We start from the raw sequence: 15,867 nt of genomic DNA on the forward strand, positions 1-15,867 counted from the left end.
TTTATTTAAGTATTATTCAGATCATCATAATGTTTCTTATGAATATGTCTGAGTAGTCTTATTGTAAGATTTAGGGTTCTTCAAAGGTAGATTTATGTATTGCTAACCTGAATTGTTATTAAGGTGTTTTAAATAGTTCTTCATCTAGTTGTTCTTAGTGCTAAGTCTAGGCTTGATCACCTGATATCACTCAAATTACCCTAAGGAGTGATTTACTCTCTCAAATAAGAGGTTTAGTTGTAATACTTAGGGATCAAATTCACAGGGAGATATGAAACACAATAGATCTATCTAGTTATGTCGTAAAGCTAGGCAAGTAGGTTTTAAAGCAGTAAATAGCAAGGGTGAACAAGTAATTGTTTGATTGATTGATTGGAGTTTTAAGACATATATGGAAAACGTTAGACTTAGGGTTTCTATTCAAACAATTAGGATTATAGATATATAGATTACTAAGCATATATGGATATTCTAGAACTCAAACAATAAGAATAGTTGATCAACTTTTGTACATTTAGACTATCTATCGCCGGATCTAGGATCTCAGCTTTCACTTGTTGGTCCTGAGAAAGTGTTGATCGATTCCAACAACGGGGTGTCGATCGATGCACCTTTTAGCCCGTCGATCGATGCAATTAGCGAGTTGTCGATCGATGAACCTTCCAGGGAGCGTTATCGCGCGGGTTTGACGTGTTCACTAGGTTTAACTAAATCAGCTTCTGCTTGTTTCTAGTAATCCTAGCACAATCTAAACTAACCAGACAGAGAACAAAACTTCCGCTTGCGCCCTACTATCTAAAGGCAAGGTCCTAGTTAGCTATTGTTGAACACATGCATTAAGAACAGTTTAGTTGATTCATATTCCTGACACTTCGCAATTCTATATTTTGGGCTAATCTCTCATGAATATCTGAACCCTAAATCTAACGAGAAATACTCAGACATAGCTAAGCAATTCATAACAAAGAGATATGAAAATTCCATAAGATAGAATACAATAGAAAAACTGGAGTTCCAATCACAAATCTCTAAAGGAGTTATTGGATATTCTCTCCAACCCTAAGACTCTAAGTATTTTTCTGAATGAAAGTAAGAAAGCCTGTGTTTCCTACAATGGCAGAGCACATAAATATTAGGTTAAAACTTGTAACGGGTAATCTGGTAAATCTTGTGGAACTTGGGCTTAAACTCGGTTGGAACCATTCTGGCCTCTGCGTGCTTCGCCGCCGATAGACAACACGGAGTGTGTGTCGATATATTATTGCATTCGCCCATCGATAGATAGTTATGGTCGATGGTCAGCTATGGGTCTTTATCATTTTATCTCCAAAATGCACCAAAATCATCACTTTCCTCCAAATCACTCCAAAACCTGAAAACATACTAAAAAGACTTCAAAACGGCTATAAAGTATTTAAAAGCACATATATACCATGGAATGGGGAAAATCCATGGTATACCAACACCCTCAGACTTACTCTTTTGCTTGTCCTCAAGCAAAACAACGAGCAGTCTCTTTGAAAGGTGTTTTTGAAACAGCAGGGACTAACATAATTTAAGAACTCACTATCACCACCTCAACAATATTGCAACCACATCAAATCAATCTCAACTTTAGAAATACTATATATGCAATATCTTAGTTTAGCAACCAATTCCATTCATCCAACAACTTAGCAAATCATGTCTGACTAATCCCTCTACTGACCTCATTTAATACATGTAATTAAAAGATGTAGGCTTTACCTTGAGAGTATCGATCACTGAACACATGTAATCAACTCAAGCAATTATCTGAACACACATGTAGTCTTATCCACTTCCTTTCCTCCCTCTCTTATCTCTTTTTCTCAGTCAATGTCTCCCTTTTTAAAAGGGTATCGTTTTATTTTTTTAATTGACTGAGATATTTGGACAGGTTTCCATGAATCACTCTAATGATTTTGGCCACCAGATCCTGTTCACTTCTTTTTGACATTTATCTCTTTCTAGAATTTTTATGAATCAAGCTTTAATGTTTGTAGCCACCAAATCATGTTCTAATCCTTTTTATAATTGAAGGGGAGGGAGAGGGGAACTAGCGACACACAGGCTTTTACCTTACATACTTGCAGCAGGATTCCGGTCCAATGTATATCAAGCCCCAAGACAAGTAAGTTAAGCTCAATTAGGTTGGAGGTCAACTTTGGTTCATTCAAACATTCTCAGCAAGTGTGAATAACTGGCAGACTGATCCACTTTAGCATCTATAGTACATTATGCAGTTAATAAATCTAAAAATGGTGCTAAAGAGTGGTTAGATGAGTAAGAAAAATTTGAAAAATTTCATAGTCCCTTTCTTGACTCAATAAAACTTTATGAAAATATTTATAAAACTCATAGTAAACTATTATCAGTAAACCTCCCCCGAGACTTAAATTACACTGTCACAGTGTGCATTTAGTTGGCGTTTGTGAAAACATAAATCATAAGGACAATATGTAACAAGGAGTATGATATACCTGATCGCTGATGTCGATGTCGATCGACACAGGGAAGTGTCTATCGATCGTTTCTGGTGTTGTGATGTCGGTCGATGTCGACCTTGTCTCATCGGTCGATGACAAGTATCCGCTCCTTGGTTCTTTTTGTTTTGACCTGCAAGAATATTAAAAACAAAAATAAATAACTTGTAAATATTAAAACTATAAGAAGTTACCTAATAGTGGGTTGCCTCCCACTCAGCGCTTTGTTATAGTAATTTAGCTTGACTTTGGAGGTTGGTTATGGCTAGTAATGATCAAAGTGACCACTTGCTTGTATGCAAGTGTCCACTTCATCTTTGCTCATCTGGAACCAAGTGCTAATGAAGCTTCTTATTGTTTCATCTCCTCTGGTCCACTGATTCTTTAATCTTTCTCTAGCAACCTCACCAGCGAGCATCTTATGCTGAAGATTTCCAATGCTGCGCTGTTGCATTCCAAGTCTGGCATATGTTGATTATGAGATGTCTTTCGGCTCTTGGTAGACATCTTCTTTCAGAAAGCCTTGAGAGAAAGGGATCTCATCAAGCTTATCATGTACTGACTTCTTGGTAACCGGCTTGCTTCGTAGTGCTGCAAAGTCACTGTCGATCGATGGTCGAGTCCTTCTGTCGATCGATGGTGATGGTTCTGCTTGAGAATCGAGTTGTCTCTGAATCATGTCCATCTCATGTTGCAAAGCATCCAGGCGTGTGGTCAGGAAATCTACACTATCACGTAGTGGGTAGTACACACCATCAAGCCGATACGTGAATGATTGTAGCCGATCTTTGAATGATGTGAGTTGAGCGTTGATCGATGCTTGAGCGTGAGCGGTTGTCGATTTTGATCTTATATATTATATATTTATTGGTTTATAATTGGATTAATTTTTTAAAAATATTTTATTTTATTTTTAATTTTGAAATGTTATTTTTATATTTTTTGAATTTTTCAAAAATATCAAATTTTATCGAATTTTTTCGATTTTTTTTGAAATTTCAATGTATTTTATTATTATTATTTTTTTAAAAACAAAAAAAAAGAAAAAAACCGACATGTCATCACAAAATGAACATTACAGGTCACCTAGTTGACTTGGTAAACAAGTAAACCTCATTGGAGGTTTGTCATGATAACAATGTCACTTTCAAGGTTTAAAGTGCTAGTCAAAAACATTTAGTGTTTAAAGTGCGAGAATGTGACAGTCTCAGGGTTTAAAATGCGATTTTCCCGATATAAAATAAAAATAAAATAAAGAAACCAAAGGAGTTCCAAGAGGGCTCTGAAGGAGTTCCTCTCTTCTCTCCTAACCTAGAACTATGAATAAAAGAAAGCGTAGACGTCAACAATGGATTAGAAAACACATAAATAGGATTTTAGATCGTCCATGGGCATTCTGGTAATTTGTGATGTCTTATGGGTTTAAGTCGGTATTGAAATATACTCGGCCCACATTCTGTCATCACCGTCAATCGACACCAAGGGTGCACCGTCGATCGACACCAAGGGTGCACCGTCGATCGACACCAAAGGTGCACCGTCGATCGACACCAAGGGTGCACCGTCGATCGACATTTCATTCGTCTCCTCGATAGCTTCATCTCGCGAGGCCGACATACCACTCTTCAGTAAATCGGGCATAACGTCTGATCTAACCATTGTATTGACCTCAAACTTGTGGCATTGGAAAGCTAGTTCAAAGCTCTATCTTGTGTCTAAAAATGGGATCAATAACACTGTGGTAAGGTCTCATCCATAGCTATATCTGACGCGTCTGTGCAGTTCTGCACCTCAAAAGGCTCCAAAATCACCAAAGTTCTCCAAAACGTAGCTGAACCTGAATACACTCTAAAACATACTCCAAACCCATATAATATACTGTAAAACAGCTATATACGATGGCTAAAAGTTGGTAAAATCCATGGTATATCATTCACCAATCTTAGCTTCATTTATTGTTTTAATCATAACTATCTAGCTTTAATACGAAGCTTACAAATCTATTGTGTAATCCTAGAGTCTCTGTGGATTCGATCCCTAAGTACTACAACTAAACCTCTTATTTAAGAGAGTAAAAGTCACTCCTTAGGCTAATTTGAGTGATATCAAATTTGGCGCCGTTGCCGAGGTTGTTAACGTTCACTACCAAAATATGTTTGATACAGCTAGCTATGGAAACTTCAACACGAGAAGACCTGAAGACGCTATACGGCTAACAGAGAACATAGCAACCATTAAATCTTTTGAGAAGATGAATGTAAAAAGAGGAAACGAAGTAGAACCTACAGATGAATCACAGTTAGCCGTGATTAAGGAAACCGTAGATTCACTTCATTCCTTTTTAAAAACCAATTCCAAACATTCAAGATAGAAGACGATATTCTGTCTGATCTCGAAAGACAAGTGGAATCCATCGATGAGATGGATTTGCAGAATCAGCACTCTGAGCTGACAACAGTAGTTTTACTCCCAAATATGATGCAGCTGTTGGACCACAAAAAGGAAAGGCAAAATCTAGGTTAGACCAACCTTTCACAAGAAATCAGAGAATGGCTGTCGACCTAGATGGAAAGATAGATCTATTTTACTGCAAGCTGATAAAAAATTTTGAAGCTCTAAGTGAACATATTAAGAGATTAGATGGTCAAGTAGCACAAAAGGTGATATCTATTAGGAGAGGAAAAGGACTTCTTCCAGGAATGGCTGACATTAATCCTAGATGTCAGGTCGGTGCTATCACATTTTGAAACGGTAAACGCCTCACCCCGAATGTGAAAGAAAGCATTACCATAGATGAACTTGCAGAAATCAAAGAAATTGGGAAGAGTGAGTCTCAACCAATACTGCTTGATGATCTCGAACCTGGTTTGGAAATTTCCCCTGAAAAAGGAAGATCCAACCGAACCAAAGGATTTGAGGAACCGCGACCCGACCTCGAAAACCAGGAATGAAAATCGAAAGATAATGAGGATATCGATCGACAAATGCATGACAACGTCGATCGACAATCCACACCTAACGCACCAAAAATAACAACACCCGCTGAGCCAGTAATAGAAAGAGTGTATAGAACATTACCTCCCTTCCCTCCCAACAAAGAAAAAACAAAACGTGAGATAGATAAAGCCATTTGCAAGAAAGTTTTCGATAAAATAATCATCGAAATGCCACTTAGTGATGTTATGAAAGTTTCTTCTTCGATAAAGAAATATGTGAAAGACATGGTGTCACAAAGTTTCCCAATTCTAGAGCACAGTGTCATGATGTTTCAGAGGAAGTATTGCTATGATCCAAGGAAAATATCGATCAAACGACCAGACCCTGGTAGTTTTGTTTTAGATTGCAATATTCACAAAAAGCAATTTCGTAGATCTCTTTGCAATCTCGGCTCCAGTGCCAACCTCATGATGTACTCTGTTTCGATATCCCTTGGGTTGACCCGATTTCAACCCACCAAAATTACTTTGGTTCTTGCTGATAGATTTGTTAGAGTACCAGAAGGAATCCTTGAAGACGTACCTATCAAGATAAACGAATGTTACATACCTACATGTTTTATAGTGTTGAAATACAAGCACGAACCCAAAGACCCGCTCATCTTAGGAAGACCATTCCTAGCTACTACTGGCACAGTAATTGATGCTAAGGAAGGCCGTATATATTTAAAGATTGGTGATCTTCCAACGGCTTTCGACATGGAAAAATTGATCAAACGTCCCTTAATCGATAACCAAGTTTTATATGTTGATCATATGCTCAAATGACCCCTTAGGAAATGCCCTTATTGCTCCCGTAAGTAAAATTTTCAGTATAGATAGCAGAGTAGATGAATACGCTCAATTAATGGACGCAAGTGAGAAGGTCATGAGTGTCAATGAAGAGAAAGACGATGAGTCCGCGATAAACATCGATCGATATCTACAGAATGCCGTCGATCAACAACCAATTGCATTAGACAGCTGGAGTTCTGAAAAAGTCCCAAAAGTCGAATTGAAGCAACTACCAGCTGGACTGAAATATGCTTTCCTTTACGAAAACTCGTATCCTGTTATCGTTAATGTAAATCTGAGTACTGGAGAACTTGCGCTGCTACTAAACAAGTTGTGCAAGTATACGAGAGCTCTCGGATATTCTTTGGATGACATTCCTGGTATCTCCCCACATTTTTGCATGCACCGAATCCATTTAGAGGATGGATCCACATCATAAATTTGATGTGATCATGGACCAGCTTGGTGATGAAGACATGGAGATCAAGGACAAGCCGGCTGATGAGGATGCCTTAACCATTCCAGAAGGTCCTATGACTCGTTCAAAGACAAAGAAACTCAATAAAGTTGTTGGGAATGTACTTCATATATCATGGAAGCAAGAAGAACGTCTTGGTAGAAGCTTGATCAACCAAGACACACTCATCACCATTCAAGCTGATCATCATCTAGGCAAGTGGCTTGTGTGTACTCTTTTTCCCTTGATTGGTTTTGTCCCCCTGGTTTTCTAATCAATGTTTTTAATGAGGCCACAAGTTCACTTTCACATCTCCTAGATGATGTATCTTGGATGCATCTATCCTATGTTATGTTTTAGTCTATGATGTATGTTATTAGTTCAAAACAGTGTGGAGCCTTTTGTCTTTATGTTTCTTAATGTTTTCGAGACCTTGTGCATGTACAACGATCTCTCTACTTAAGTGTTTTGAAACCCTTATTCTAATATAAGTTATCTTTTGTTTAAACCCCCTTTTTGTCTTCTCTCTTGCTTGTCGAGTTGTTGAAGTGTCTGGTGTGTAATATCCAGTCTCCTGGTGTGTAATATCCATTGTTAAGGGCTTTAGTTTCATGTGTCATATCCGATCTATTGCCTAGGAGTATCAAGGAGGCTTTCCGCAGCCGCTTGTGTCACCATTCGGTCCACAAAAATTGATAAACTTGAGTCTCTGATTCGTTTATGCAAGGATCTATCCATATCCATCCAGAGAAGTATCGTAGGAGTTCATTAAGTGGTATCAGAGCACTCTGGAAGGGGAGTTTTGATTTCTCTTTGTTATTCTAACCGATCTGTTTTAAAACCTTGTTGAATCCTTGATCGATTAGTATTTTTGTGTTGTGTCTTACTACATCTGTTCATTTTGTGTCCAAAATTGATAGATCTACTTATTTGTGTTTCAAACCTGATAAATTTATTTGTTTCGATCAAGTTTCAATTCAAAACATTTTCGGATTCTTGAGGACTACGTTACCGATTTGCTAAATCTGAAACTTGTTAGTGTTCTTGTGTTTCGATATGTTCTTTCTGTGATAGATCCGTGTTTGTTGATTGTTATATCATCATCTGTTGTCTCTGTTTTGTTTCTGATCAGTTGTTACAACTGTCGATTTGAATTCCTTTGCTTGTTGAACAAGTTAATCGATTGCCGCTGAGTTTTGATCTCATTGTCTCTTTCCTATTTCAATCCGCAATCGTTTCCTTATTATTGAACAGCTAACTTGTTGAGACTGTTATTTTTTCAGGCACTCATGGCAGGTGATAATGAAGAAGAGGAAGGGATCATCAATGAACACAAACTCTTGTTTTAAGCATTTAACTCGGCATATGGAGAAGATGATGGACACTAAATTTGATGTGTTCAGGCAGGAACAACATGCACAGATTCAGATCATAGGCGTGAACCAAGGAGGAATAGGCGCAATCAAACTCGACAAGAGCATGCTGGATGAGAAGAAACTGATAACTATTATAAAAGAAAAAGACACAGTTCAGGTTCTAGACAGAGCAGTCGGAGGCCGACACGGTATGATTTTAGAGAATAGAGTAGGTATTGAGATATTAAAAAAAGATTAGAGAAGATTAATGGGAGATTTGTAGAGAGATTAGGTAGCAATCATGTTTAAGAGTATTTAAGAATCATCATGAACAAGAGAGAGAGTTTAGAGGGATAATACCAAGCTTCTTAATTATTAATCTGATCAGAGTTTACAATATATATGAGGAGGCAACATTAGGATGAGAGTTTCATAAAGAGGCACTATTAGAAGAGATAAAGTTTGCTTTAATTCAAACCATCCTATGAACTTCTTCCTTGTGCATAAAGCTCTTTTTGCTTTATCTAGCTCTTCTCCAGCCTGTCACACTTGCCTCCTCTTCCCTTGCAACGGTCTGATGCCTTAGCAAAGGAAATATGGCTTCTCTTCTTCATCCAAAGTTACCCGGGTAACTAGTATAACTAGTATACTAGGATAACTAGGGTAACTTTGGTTTAACCCTTGGAAGTTACACAGGTAACTAGTATTACTACGCCATGTACGACCTCTTCATCATACTCAACTTCTCATGTCTTTCTCTTCCCATATATTGATCTCATCTCAACACTCCCCCTCAAGCTTAGCTTTGTGAAAGTCTAAGCTTGGATAGCCATGAGATCTTCCTCATTAAAAACCTCACCAAGGAAAACCCATTGGGACAAAACCTTGATGAGGGAAAAAGAGTAAAGACCTCATGACTTAGGGGATCAGCTCCTTCTCTTCCCAAGATCCATGAGTCCCAATCTGATGTGGATGGACTCCATAGTCTTTTGTCTTGCTGCCTTGGTGAACACATCTGCCAACTGATCTTCACTTCTTGTATAACATGGCAAGATCACTCCCAAGACTATCATCTGCCTCACCTTGTGGCAATCTACTTCAATGTGCTTTGTCCTCTCATGAAACACTAAGTTTGTAGAAATGTGAATAGTCGCCTGATTGTCACAATGCATAGTCATTGGTGTTGCTTGCTCAATCTCCAAGTGCCTAAGAATCCCTTTGATCCATACCAACTCGTTGGTAAGCTTTAACATAGCTCTACACTCAGCTTCAGCACTAGAGCATGATACAACCTTCTGCTTCTTACTCTTCGAAGTAACCATGTTTCCTTCAATGAAAGTGCAGTAGCATGTTGTAGACCTTCTGTCTGCTCTATCACCTGCCCAATCAGCATCAAAATAACCCACAACTTCAATGCTTTTATTGCAGCCCATCCATATACCAAGCCCTTGAGTTCCATTCAGGTACATGAGAACCCTCTCCACCATGCGCCAGTGATGCTCTTTTGGAGCTTGCATATGCTGGCTCACTTGATTCACAGCAAAACAAATGTCTGGCCTAGTGATGGTCAAGTATATCAGCTTCCCCACAAGCTTCCTATACAGCTTTTGATCATGGAACAACTTGTTGTCTTCAATCTCCCCCTCACGTGGAACCTTGTACCCATCCTCCATGGGCATCTTGGCTGTTCGTCCTCCATACACACCAGCATCCTTCAAGAGATCCAATGCATACTTCCTTTGAGAGATAAACAACCCTTCCTTGGATCTACACAGCTCAATCCCAAGAAAGTACTTCATCTCTCCCAAATCCTTTATATCAAATACTGATTTCAGAAACTCCTTGGTGGCTCGGATTCCTTCCTTATCACTGCCTGTTATGATGATGTCATCCACATAGACAAGCAAAACAATGATGCCTGAGGGAGTATTGAGAGTAAAGAGAGTGTGATCAAGCTCGGACTTCCTGAAACCTCTACCATTCAGTGTTGTGTTTAGCTTATTGTACCATGCTCTAGGTGATTGTTTCAATCCATAGATGGCTTTCTTCAGTCTAAGAACATTTCCTGGCTTCACCATTCCTTCAAGAGCCGGAGGTGGTAGCATATAGACTTCATCTTCTAGCTCTCCTTGGAGGAAAGCATTCTTCACATCCATTTGTCAAAGATCCCACCCAAGGTTGGTTGCAACTGATAGTACAATTCTAATGGTATGGAGCTTTGCAACAAGTGCAAAAGTATCAATGTAATCCTCTCCATAGGTTTGTGTGAAACCTCTTGCTACCAGCCTTGTCTTACGCCTATCAATCTTCCCATTAGGTAAATACTTGATGGTGATGATCCACTTGCATGACACAGCTCTCTTCCCCTTAGGCAACTCACTCTCATACCATGTATCATTTCTAATCATGGCATCAGCCTCATCATTGACTGAATCCCTCCACTCTTGAATCAGCATTGCTTCTTCATAGCTTCTTGGCACATAGCTTTCATCGAAGCTTGCCATAAAGGAGTAGTGCTCTTCCGGAAACTCAGGAAATGAGCACACATCTTGGGAAGGATGTTCCACAGCCTGGACATTGTATAACACTCTCGTGTTTACCCAGTTTCTCGTGTTTGCCCACTCGGAAGCATCCCTCCTTACCCGTGTGCTTCTTCTCAAAGGAACTTCTACTTGTTCCTCAACAGCTTCCTCTTGTACCTGGATTTATTCCCCAGCTTCCTGACCTTCATTATGAACTTCTCTTACTAATTCATCTCCACTTTGGACAGGAGAATCTGAGCCTTGATCTTCTAGACCTCCAGCTTCTTCTGAGCCTTTTTTCTTTTAACCCTTCAGCTTCAGATTCACTTCCCCCCTCATGTTCAAAGTGGGATGGTTCTTCAGTGGCCACTTGAGTAGGCTCTTCACGCCTGCTCTGATCCTGGGACACTCCAATACCGAGTTTTTCTAGTATGTTTCTCAAACTAGCAGCTCAATCTGATGGTTGAGAAAGTTCTTCAAGCTCCTCCCAATTCTTCTCTTCATAATACCCTTTATCTTCCACGAACTTCACATCCCTAGACACCAAGACTCTTTTAGCTGTGGGATCAAAGCACTTGTATCCCTTTTGAGATGCGGAATATCCAATAAGCATAGTCTTGGTGCTCTTTGCTTCAAATTTGTTTCTCATCTCTCCTGGCACCAGTACATAGCACACACACCCAAATGTCCTCAAGTGATCCAGAACTGGTCGACTCTTGTTGAGTACCTCAAACGGAGACTGATCCTCTAGGATTCTTGTTGGTATCCTGTTGATCAGATAGCAAGCAGTCATCACAGCATCACTCCAAAATCTCTTTGGGACATTCTTGTGGAACATCATTGAACGGGCCACTTCCATGAGGTGTCTGTTCTTCCTTTCATCAACTCCGTTCTGTTGTGGAGTGTAAGGACAACTAGTCTGATAGAATCCCATGTTGAGCTAGGTGATCTTTGAATGCGTGGCCTATGTATTCCCCACCATTATCTGACCTGAAAATCTTAATCTTGGCATGATAATGGTTAGTAATATAGCTTTGAAAATTTTTAAATGCATCAAGAACCCTATCTTTTGTTTTAATGAGTGTTAACCAGGTGTATTTGGATTTTTCATCAATGAATGTGACATAATACTTATAATCATCCCTAGATAAATACGGTGCAGTCCAAACATCAGAGTGAATCAAATCAAAGCAATTCTCATAAATAGTGGATGATCTTTGAAACACAGTCCTACAATGTTTGCCCAAAATGCATGCCTCACAATCATTATTTTTAAACATGACACCTGGTAACATAATGCTTAAAGCCCTAACATGTGGATGTCCAAGTCTAGCATGCCACAATGCATCTTTACTTAAGGAAGAAACATAACTAAATGAGAAGCAAGAACTAGATATGGGACTAAGATCTTCAAGCATATAAAGGTCTCCTTTGGTTGCTCCTTGCCCAATCAACTTACTGCTCTTAATATCCTGAAACTTAACATCATCAGGACTAAAAATAACATTACATTGAAGATCAGTGGTGCATCTTTTGACAAATAAAAGATTAGAAGTAAACTCAGGCATGAAAAATGCTTTAGAGTCCTTATCAAACAGTTTCAGTTTACCAATTCCTCTAATAGGAATTCTATCTCCATTAGCAATCATAACATGTCCATGAGCCGGTTCTATGTCTTTAATCAGGTTATTATCACTAATCATATGATGAGATGCACCAAAATCAATGATCAAAGGTTTATGCATGTTTCTAGTAATCTCAGTCCTTGATGGTTCATTTTGTTTTATCAGGTTTCCTAGTAATCCTAACATCTTACTAGTTATACTCGGCTCACTAGTAGCAGTGTAAGCGCTTTTAAACATGTCTAGTAACTTATCAGTATTACTAGGATTACTAGTAGTAGTGTAAGAACTTTTAAAAATGTCTAGTAACTTATCAGTAGTACTAGGCAATGTATGAGCAGCATATGAGTATCCAAGGGTGTTTCCGAGAGTGTTACCAGACTCCTTAAGAGCTTTGAAGAAGGCTTCAAGGTCAGCTCTCTTGAATACCTCCTGATCCATACCCTTTCGAATTACTTGATGAGATGCCAAGTCTCTACCTTCAGTTTCACCCACCTTAGCACCTGAGCTAGCTCCGGATGAACCAGCACCATTTGCTTTAGCAGAAAGATGAGCCTTTGATTCCCTATCCTTGTTGGACCCACGTGCCCTGAGGTGAGGATGTAGGATCCAACACTCACTCTTCTTGTGACCGGTCCTCTTGAAATGCTCACAGCTTCCCTCATACTTTTCATACTTCCTTCCTGAGCTTCTGTATGCAGCCTTGTTTGCTTGCATTCCTTCAGCTTGATGAGCCATAGTGAGCTCACCCTTGCCTCCAAACAGGCCAAGAGATCCCTCCTCCTTCTGAAGTTGCGCGCATACTTCCTCCATGGATGGTAGGTTAGGCGTTCTCAAGATGTGTTTGATGACATCCTTGTAGCAAGGATCCAATGTCATCAACAACCCAAACACTTGATCTTGTTCTCTTCTTTCCATAAGAGCTGCTTGATCAGTGGTGTTAGGTCTTAGACTTTCAAGTTCAGACCATAATGATCCAAACTTTCCCATGTGTTTGGTGAGCTCTCCTCCATCTTGCTTCATGGAATTAATGGCTCTCTTCTGCTCAAACACACGACTGATGTTGGAGATGTTTCCAAACGTCTTTAAGAGGGTCTCCCACAAGTGTTTGGGAGTCTCACTGTAGCTGTAAACTTCAAGAAGAAGGACATCAAGAGATCCTTGCAGCACGGAGAGCACCATCAAGTCTTTTTGCACCCACTTCTTTGCTTCAGCCTTGGTGAGAGTCTTTTCCTCTTCACCTTCTTCAGTTTTGTTGGACACTGGTTTCAGACCATCATCAGTGATGTGGCTCCACAGCCCTAGCCTTCCAATAGCAGTCTTCACCAATCGAGACCACAAGAGGTAGTTTGAACCACCTTTCAACGCAACCGGGACAGTAACTAGCTTGCTGAAGTTGTTTCCCTCCATCTTCTCTTGCTTGAACCAGAAATGACCAGAAAGCTTCAAACTTGCAACTTAGCTGAAGAACACACAGTACCAGACTTCAAGAACACACGAACTCAAAGCACAGCACCACAAGACTCAACTTTATCACACAGCTTCACAGAACACTCAAGAACACAAGAGCAAGAACACAAGAACACAAGAGCTAGAGAAAGAAAGAAATGGAACGAGGTTTCTCAATACCAAAGCCAACCTGGCTCTGATACCATATGATTTTAGAAAATAGAGTAGGTATTGAGAGATTAGAAGAAGATTAGAGAAGATTAATGGGAGATTTGTATAGAGATTAGGTAGTAATCATGTTTAAGAGTATTTAAGAATCATCATGAACAAGAGAGAGAGTCTAGAGAGATAATCCCAAACTTCTTAATTATTAATCTGATCAGAGTTTAAAATATATATGAGGAGGCAACATTAGGATGAGGGTTTCATAAAGAGGCACTATTACAAGAGATAAGGTTTCCTTTAATTCAAACCATCCAATGAGCTTCTTCCTTGTGCATAAAGCTCCTTTTGCTTTATCCAGCTCTTCTCCAGCCTCTCACACGTGCCTCCTCTTCCCTTGCAATGGTCTGATGCCTTAGCAAAGGGAATAGGGCTCTCTTCTTCATCCAAAGTTACCCGGGTAACTAGTACAACTAGTATAACTAGTATTACTACGCCATGTACGACCTCTTCATCATACTCAACTCCTCATGTCTTTCTCTTCCCATATATTGATCTCATCTCAACACGCGGGACCATGAAGACCGAGGTTATCAAAGAGATGAGCTTGCTGGTTTAAAGCTCAAAATACTTCCTTTCCATGGCAAAGCAGACCCTAATGCTTACTTGGAATGGGAAAAGAAGATTGAGCTCGTGTTCAATTGCCAGCAGTACACAAAAGCTAAGAAGATCAAAGTTGCTGCTACTGAATTCTATGACTACGCCTTGAGTTGGCGGGATCAGTTGATTAAAAACAGGAGGCACAATCATGAGTTCCCGGTTGAGACATGGGCTGAGATGAAGTCCCTTATGCGCAAAGATTTGTCCCAAACCACTATCATCGTGAGCTACATCAAAGGATAAGAAGAATTACTCAAGGATCACAAACAGTGGAAGAATATTATCAAGAGATGGGGTTATTGATGTTGAGGGATTGTATCTCTGAGGATAGCAAAGCTACTATGGCACGGTTTCTTGGAGGACTCAACCGTGACATACCAGACAATGTGGAACTTGGCATCTAGCAATAGCACCAAGAACATGATATTGGGAGGAGAAAATCGGCCACCCTAGGAAAGGAGGAGAAGGAAAATGTTAAGGCTAAGCTGAATAGGGTTCACAAGCTTCTCAAGAAACAGGTTAGCTTTGCAGAGGATGTAGAAGTTGTAGATGTCGACAGTAAAAAAAAGAGTTCGAGAAAGATGTGAACTTCATCAGTGGTGATGGTTTGCAGAATTAGAAGCCTGGAAATCAGAGTGGATAAGAAAACTCTTATGGCAATGTACAGAGGAGTAACTTCAACTAGAGTTCACAGTACTAGAAACCCTACAACAACAACTTCAACAACAACAAAACTTATGGAAGTTCTTCCTATCAGAACATACCACCACATACTCGAGAGAACAAGATAGAAGCAATGCTTGATCAGGTTCTTGAGGGCCAGCAGAAGCTAATGGTGAATGTCAATGGAAAGATTGATGTTGTCTACACCAAGCTGAATGCAAAATTTGAAACTTTGAGTACACATGTGAAGAAGTGGGAGACACAAGTGGTTACACAGGAGACACTGTTAAGAGGCAAGAGACCTTCATCAAGGGTAAAGGAGATGAAGCACTGAAGTAGCACGTGAATGCCATCATAGAGGATGATTTATGGCAAGTGGTTATGGAGGAAAAGCTTCAGGAGGGAGATTTTGAAGTTGAGAGCTCTATCAGTTTCGGCAGTTCACATTGGTGTCGACCCACTCCAAGAAAGGAATGTCGACCGATGGAGTCAGACGAACGCCGACCGATATCTGCTGTCCAACATCGATCGACGTTGTCTATGGAATCAGTTGCGTCGTGCGAAACAGTAAGGATCATGACCCATGAAGAGTTCGCAGCTAAACACCCTCATCCACCCAAACCCTATCGTGCAACCACGAAAGACGTCGATCAGCACCATGAGCCAGCCACCGATCGACAGAGAGATTCAACAGAAGATTGAC

The sequence above is a fragment of the Brassica napus genome, chromosome C3 (assembly GCF_020379485.1).
Source record: "Brassica napus cultivar Da-Ae chromosome C3, Da-Ae, whole genome shotgun sequence".
In the NCBI taxonomy this organism is placed as follows: domain Eukaryota; kingdom Viridiplantae; phylum Streptophyta; class Magnoliopsida; order Brassicales; family Brassicaceae; genus Brassica; species Brassica napus.